The sequence below is a fragment of the Bison bison genome, unplaced genomic scaffold, assembly GCF_000754665.1.
Source record: "Bison bison bison isolate TAMUID 2011002044 unplaced genomic scaffold, Bison_UMD1.0 scf7180017864458, whole genome shotgun sequence".
NCBI lineage: Eukaryota > Metazoa > Chordata > Mammalia > Artiodactyla > Bovidae > Bison > Bison bison.
The window spans coordinates 1,596,844-1,605,364 of NW_011495020.1; the positions used below are offsets into that span (position 1 = coordinate 1,596,844).

The following is an 8,521-nucleotide window of genomic DNA, read 5'->3' on the forward strand; positions in this document are numbered from 1 at the left end:
TCCCCATCTTGGTGTGAGAGCTGGAGGTGGGCATAGACAGGAGCTCTCATTGTCCATCACAGCCAGGATAAACCCCTCCAGCCAGACCTTCTGTAGATGGACACACCAGGATTGGACCATCAGCAGTTCGGTAGAGATTGCAAAGCCTGCTTGTTGACAGACATGGTGATACCAAAACACTGATTATGCAGGACAGGCAGCTTGTCTCTCATACACAAGATAGCACAGTGTTCCAAGATGTTCACTAAGACCTGGACTGCAGATTTCCTGACGTTGGTCTTCTCATCACTAACCCTGTTCCTCAGCATCATCATGAAATCCTTTTCTGTTGAATTTTTCTGAGCACTCTTTTGGTGGCTCTCTACTCCTGAAACTGAAGGAGTGTTATCCAGAAATGCCTGCATGCTGTCCAATGGGGACGTGACAAAGGACTCTAGGCCGTGTGTGAAATTGGACACAGCCTTGCTGTGGACCATTGGGTCCTTGTCTATACAGCCGGCAAACAAGATTTCCTGAACCAAGAACTTATGCTTCAGGAACTTCTCATGCTCAAGGGAAAGTGGGTCATCTACCTCTTATCAAGTAGTTCCAGAAGAGCCAAGGCAACATCTAGAGTGAAACCTGGAAAAGACATTAGCATCTGGTGCTAATTCATAAATTCAGGCCATGAAAGAAGCATATTCCTCACAAGGAAGCTTGTTGAGCAGCTGGCCCAGAGGATGAGCCATATGGGTTTCAGTTCAGTTCAGTTCAGTTGCTCATTCATGTCCAACTCTTTGTGACCCCGTGGATCACAGCACACCAGGCTTCCCTGTCCATCACCAAGACCCAGAGCTTGCTCAAATTCATGTCCATCAAGTTGGTGATGCATTCCAACCATCTCATCCTCTTTTGTCCCCTTCTCCTCGTGCCTTTAATTGTTCCCAGCATCAGGGTCTTTTCCAATGAGTCAGTTCTTCACATCAGGTGGCCAAAGTATTGGAGTTTTAGCTTCAGGATTAGTCCTTCCAATGAATATTCAGGACTGATCTCCTTTAGGATGGACTGGTTGGATCTCCTTGCAGTCCAAGGGACTCTTAGGAGTCTTTTCCAACACCACAGTTCAAAAGCGTCAATTCTTTGGTGCTGAGCTTTCTTTATGGTCCAACTCTTACATCCATATATGATTACTGAAAAAACCAAAGCTTTGACTAGACGGACCTTTGTTGGCAATGTAGTGTCACTGCTTTTTAATATGCTGTCTAGGTTGGTCTAGCTTTTCTTCCAAGGATCAAACGTCTTTTAATTCATAGTTGCAGTCACCATCTGCTATGATTTTGGAGCCCAAGGAAATAAAGTCTATCACTGTTTCTATTGTTTCCCCATCTATTTGCCATGAAGTGATGGGATGGATGCCGTGATCTTAGTTTTTTGAATGTTGAGTTTTAAACCAGCTTTTTCACTCTCCTCTTTCACTTTCATCAAGAGGCTCTTTAGTTCCTCTTTGCTTTCTGCCATAAGGGTGGTGTCATGTGCATATCTGAGATTATTGATATTTCTCCCTGCAGTCTTGATTCCAACTTGTCCTTCATCCAGCCTGGCATTTCACATGAGGTTTTCTGCATAGAAGTTAAGTAACCTGGGTGACAATATACAGCCTTGGTGTACTCCTTTCCCAATTTGAAACCTGTCTGTTGTTCCATGTCCAGTTCTAACTGTTTCTTCTTAACCTGCATACAGATTTCTCAAGAGGCAGGTCAGGTGGTCTGGTATCCCCATCTCTTGAAGAATTTTACACAGTTTGTTGTGATCCACACAGTCAAAGGTCTTCACCTAGTTAGTAAAGCAGAAGTAGGTATTTTTCTGGAACTCTCTTGCTTTTTCGATGATCCAATGGATGTTGGTGATTTGATTTCTTGTCTCTCTGCCTTTTCTAAATCCAGCTTGAACATCTGGAAGTTCTCAGTTCACACAGTTTTGAAGACTTGCTTGGAGAATTTTGAGCATTACTTTGCTAGTGTGTGAGATGAGTGCAATTGTCATAGGTTTGATATTCAGATTTATTGAACACCTTGCCACAGATGTGTTGTAGGACTGGATGTATATAGTTTCTTTTAGTTCACCCAGAACTTACAAGCTGGATGACCAGGTTTCTACTGCTGACAACTGGAGACATGATGGCAAGGGGGCTGTGATGGCAGTCTTTGCTCACTTGTCTCATTAATATTATGGAGAGCATTTGATGGAAAACACATCTGAGAATCTTGTTTCCTTCTCTGTGAATAGGGAAGCAAAGCAAATACAACCCATGTTAGGCCAATTCTGGTATATATTTTGCTTCATGGAGATTTCCAGCTCGCATAACGTGAAATTCATGAACAACTGGTTCAAAATTAGCTAATGCAACAAAGACTTTCTACACAATTATGTATACACTCTGGCTTCTCTTTTAGGGAGAACTTGGGAAGAAGTCTTGAAAGCTCTTCAAACATGAGAGGTGGCATTTAGAATTTGACAATGGTCTTCAGAAGAAGAAAAAAATCTCTACATCTCCTTTGTCTCTTCATCCTCTTCTTTAGTAACCTCATCCATCTTTATCACCTCTTTCTTGCAGGGCTTCCCTCTTCCTTCTCTTCTTTGGATTGGCCTCAGTGTTTTTTGGTTGCTCTTTTTTCTTTTCTCATCTAAGCTGGATTCTTGAGCCCACTCTTTTTAGAATCTGAACATATTTATCAAACAGCAGTGGGTGGAAAACTTGATTGAATTACCCTGTCTGCTACTTCCAGAACAAGAAGATAAAGCCCAGCAGTGTGAAGGATGAATTCCTGCTGTTGAGCACTGTCATTTTTCTTAACCACCTTATGAATGAAGTGATTAAACATGGCCATCAGCATGTTGTGGGAAATTCTGTTCTCCCCAAAGAAGGTCCAAATGCCCTTATTCTAAGGAGACTGGCTTGCCTTTTTGGAAGTTTTTGGTCTTCTGCCTGTGTTCAAAAGGTGTTCTGTAGGAGCTGTTCCATATGCAGATGGATTTCAGATGTATTTGTGGGGAGGGATGTGCTCTTCCTGTCTTATTCCTCTGCCATCTTGGAAGTTCTTCTGGACTGGTTTTTTCTAAAGTACTCTATTATTTTATGTAACAGGGTCACAAGGCAGCCTGCATTTGCTTATCTATTTCTTGCAAGATAACCAGAAACATGAACTTGTTCTTCCTTCTATTTAATTAACATTATAATTCTTAGTATAAAGGATAATGTAACTTTCCTGAACCTATTATATTAAATATTCTTATGGTTGTAATCTGTCATTAAAGGATTACATTAGAAGATAGCTGGTAGGAAACACACTGAGAAAAAAAAGTTGTTTTTAACTAAATTCTAGAGAACCTCTGTTGCTGAAATTTGATCTTTGGAATACTGTAATAATATTACTATAGAATATGTTAGTATTGGAATACTAGGAATAGCAATTACTATGGAATACTGCACAGTAATTGTTAAAGTTTATTGAGCATAATCCAGGCATAGTTTTATGCTCTGTAATGACCAAAATGGGAAGGAAATCCAATAAAGAATGGATATATGTATATGTATAGTTGATTCACTTTGCTGTACAGCAAAAAATACAACAGTGTAAAGCAATTATACATCAATGAAAATATATATGTATAAACAGATCATTTTTGATAAATTAATATAATGAAACATAGTTGTTATAAATTCATGGATGATGGAACTATTACTTTCATATCCTAGCTTTGCTACTTGCATAGTATTTGGAGAAAATTGCTATGCTTTCTCAAAAATAATCCCAATTTATAAGATAATGCTAGTTTTTGCTCAAGTTTATTACATTGTCATAAGATATATTTCAGAAAAGGTACATAAAATGCCTATGGATCATGTGGAGGCATACAACCCACAATGCTTGGCTCAGAGTAAATGTTCTATGAATAGTATGTGTATACTCAGCCACTTAAATGTCTAGAGATTTTAAAATATTGGCCCAAATCATACATCTTATATGTTAAACTTTTAAACCATATCAGATAATAAAGTCCTCTTCTGTCTCTACAGACTGTTTTCCACTATTCTCCACAAGCTTCTATAATATATGAATTTGAAAATTAGCAATCCTGAAAACGAAATTTAGGAAAGTTCTCTATCACTTAGTAACAGGGATTTTTCTAGCACCTCCGGTTACCACAGGTTATATCAATTCAGGTCAGTCACTCAGTGGTGTCTAACTCTAGGCAACGCCATGAATCGCAGCATGCCAGGCCTCCCTGTCCATCACCAACTCCTGGAGTTTACTCAAATTCATGTTCATTGAGTCAGTGATGTCATCCAGCCATCTCATCCTCTGTCACCGCCTTCTCCTCCTGCCCCCAATCCCTCCCAGCATCAGAGTCTTTTCCAATGAATCAACTCTTTGCATGAGGTGGCCAAAGTGCTGAAGTTTAAGCTTTAGCATCATTCCTTCCAAAGAAATCCCAGGGCTGATCTCCTTCAGAATGGACTGGTTGGATCTCCTTGCAGTCCGAGGGACTCTCAAGAGTCTTCTCCAACACCACATTTCAAAAGCATCAATTCTTTGGCAGTCACTTTTTTCACAGTCCAACTGTCACATCCATACATGACTCCTGGAAAAACCATAGCCTTGAAAAGATGGACCTTTGTTGGCAAAATAATGTCTCTGCTTTTGAACACGCTATCTAAGTTGATCATAACTTTCCTTCCAAGGAGTAAGTGTCTTTTAATTTCATGGCTTAAATCACTATCTGCAGTGATTTTGGAGCCCCAAGAAATAAAGTCTGACACTGTTTCCACTGTTTCCCCATCTATTTCCCATGAAGTGATGGGACCAGATGCCATAATCTTCATTTTCTGAATGCTGAGCTTTAAGCCAAATTTTTCACTCTACTCTTTCACTTCCATCAAGAGGCTTTTGAGTTCCTCTTCACTTTCTGCCATAAGGGTGGTGTCATCTGCATATCTGAGGTTATTGATATTTCTCCGGGCAATCTGATTCTAGCTTGTGTTTCTTCCAGTCCAGCGTTTCTCATGATGTACTCTGCATATAAGTTAAATAAGCAGGGTGACAATATACAGCCTTGACGTACTCCTTTTCCTATTTGGAACCGGTCTGTTGTTCCATGTCCAGTTCCATGTCCTATATGCATGTCCATGACCTGCATATAGGTTTCTCAAGAGGCAGATCAGGTGGTCTGGTATTCCCATCTCTTTCAGAATTTTCTACAGTTTATTGTTATCCACACAGTCAAAGGCTTTGACATAGTCAATAAAGCAGAAATAGAGGTTTTTCTGGAACTCTCTTGTTTTTTTGATGATCCAGTGGATGTTGACAATTTAATCTCTGGTTCCTCTGCCTTTTCTAAAACTAGCTTGAACATGTGGAAGTTCATGGTTCACATATTGCTGAACCCTGGTGGAGAATTTTGAGCATATACTTTACCAGAGTTTTAGATGAGTGCAACTGTGCAGTAGTTTGAGCATTCCTTGGTATTGCCTTTCTTTGGGATTGGAATGAAAACTGACCTTTTCCAGTCCTGTAGGCACTGCTGAGTTTTCCAAGTTGCTGGCATATTGAGTGCAGCACTTTCACAGCATCATCTTTCAGGATCTGAAATAGCTCAACTGGAATTCCATCACCTCCACTAGCTTTGTTCATACTGATGCTTTCTAAGGCCCACTTGACTTCACATTCCAAGATGTCTGGCTCTAGATGAGTGATCACACCATCCTAATTATCTGAGTTGTGAAGATCTTTTTTGTACAGTTCTGTGTATTCTTGCCACCTCTTAATATCTTCTGCATGTGTTAGGTCCATACCATTTCTGTCCTTTATCAAGCCCGTCTTTGCATGAAATGGTCCCTTGGTATCTCTAATTTTCTTGAAGAGATCTCTAGTCATTCTGTTATTTTCCTCTATTTCTTTGCATTGATCACTGATGAAGGCTTTCTTATCTCTCCTTGATATTTTTTGAAACTCTGCATTCAGATGCTTATATCTTTCCATTTCTCCTTTGCTTTTCAATTTTCTTCTTTCACAGCTATTTGTAAGGCCTCCCCAGACAGCCATTTTGCTTATTAGCATTTGTTTTTCTTGGAAATGGTCTTGATTCCTGTCTCCTGTACAATGTCATGAACCTCTGTCCATAGTTCATCAGGCACTCTATCTATCAGATCTAGTCCCTTAAATCTATTTCTCACTTCAACTGTATAATCATAAGGAATTTGATTTAGGTCATACCTGAGTAGGAAAAGGAGTACATCATGGCTGTATATTGTCATCCTGCTTACTTAACTTATATGCAGAGTACATCATGAGAAACACAGGACTGGAAGAAGCACAAGCTGGAATCAAGATTGCTGGGAGAAATATCAATAACCTCAGATATGCAGATGACATCACCCTTATGGAAGAAAGTGAAGAGGAACCAAAAAGCCTCTTGATGAAAGTGAATGAGGAGAGTGAAAAAGTTGGCTTAAAGCTCAACATTCAGGAAACTAAGATCATGGCTTCTGGTCCCATCACTTCATGGCAAATAGATGGGGAAGCAGTGGAAACAGTGTCAGACTTTATCTTTTTGGGGGTTCCAAAATCACTGCAGATGGTGATTTCAGCCATGAAATTAAAAGACGCTTACTCCCTGGAAGGAAAGTTATGACCAACCTAAATAACATGTTCAAAAGTAGAGATATTACTTTGCCAACAAAGGTCCATCTAGTCAAGGCTATGGTTTTACCAGTAGTCATGTATGGATGTGAATGTTGGACTGTGAAGAAAGCTGAGTGCTGAAGAATTGATGCTTTTGAACTGTGGTGTTGGAGAAGACACTTGAGAGTCCCTTGGACTGCAAGGAGATCCAACCAGTCCATTCTGAAGGAGATCAGCCCTGGGATTTCTTTGGAAGGAATGATGCTAAAGCTGAAAGTCCAGTACTTTGGCCACCTCATGTGAAGAGTTGACTCATTGGAAAAGACTCTGATGCTGGGAGGGATTGGGGCCAGGAGGAGAAGGGGGCAACAGAGGATGAGATGGCTGGATGGCATCACTGACTCGGTGAACTTTGGTTTGGCTTAACTCTGGGAGTTGGTGATGGACAGGGAGACCTGGCGTGCTGGAATTCATGGGGTCGAAAGAGTTGGACACGACTGAGCGACTGAACTGAACTAAACTGAACTGAACTGAATGGTCTAGTGGTTTTCCCTACTTTTTTCAATTTAGGTCTGTTTTGGCAATAAGGAGTTCATGGTCTGAGCCACAGTCAGCTCCTGGTTGTTTTTGCTGAGTGTATAGAGCTTCTCCATCTTTGGCTGCAAAGAATATAATCAATCTGATTTTGGTGTTGACCATCTGGTGATGTCCATGGGTAGAGTCCTCTCTTGTGTTGTTGGAAGACGGTGCTTGCTATGAGCAGTGTGTTCTCTTGGCAAAACTCTATTAGCCTTTGCCCTGTTTCATTCCGTATTCCAAGGCCAAATTTGTGTGTTACCCTAGGTGTTTCTTGACTTCTTACTTTTGCATTCCTGTCCCCTATAATGAAAAGGACATCTTTTGGGTGTGTTAGTTCTAAAAGGTCTTGTAAGTCTTCATAGAACCATTCAACTTCAGCTTCTTCAGCATTACTGGTTGGGGCACAGGCTTGGGTTATGATATATTAAATGGTTTGCCTTGGAAATGAACAGAGATCATTCCTTCATTTTTGAGATTGCATCCAAGTACTGCATTTTGGACTCTTTTGTTGACCATCATGGCTACTACATTGCTTCTAAGGGAATCCTGCCCACAGAAGTAGATATAATGGTCATCTGAGTTAAATTCACCCATTCCTGTCCATTTTAGTTCACTGATTCCTAGAATGTTGATATTCACTCTTGCCATCTCCTGTTTGACCGCTTCCAATTTGCCTTGATTCATGGACCTAACATTCCAGGTTTCTATGCAATATTGCTCTTTACCTCATTGGATCTTGCTTCTATCACCATTCGCATCCACAACTGGGTATTGTTTTTGCTGTGGCTCCACCCCTTCACTCTTTCTGGAGTTATTTCTCCACTGATCTCCAGTAGCATATTGGGCACCTACCAACCTGGGAGTTCCTCTTTCAGTGTCTTATCATTTTGCCTTTTCATACTGTTCATGGGGTTCTCAAGGCAAGAATACTGAAGTGGTTTACTATTCCCTTCTCCAGTGGACCACACTCCGTCAGACCTCTCCACCATGACCTGCCCATCCAGTGGCCCCGCAAAGCATGGCTTAGTTTCATTGAGTTAGACAAGGCTGTGGTCTTTGTGATCAGATTGACTAGTTTTCTGTGATTATGGTTTCAGTGTGTCTGCCCTTGATGCCCTCTCGCAACACTTACCGTCTTACTTAGGTTTCTCTTACCTCAGACATAGGGTATCTCTTCACGTCTGCTCCAGCAAAGCACAGCTGCTGCTCCTTACCTTGGATGAGGGGTATCTCCTCACGGCTGCCCCTTCTGACCTTGAACGTGGAGTAGCTCCTCCCGG

General features: G+C 40.9%; 1 pseudogene; it reads right to left on the reverse strand.

Moving 5' to 3' along the window:
- Window positions 1–119: 119 nt before the first annotated feature.
- Window positions 120–8,521, reverse strand: part of LOC105002867 — an 87,424-nt pseudogene continuing 79,022 nt past the window's right edge.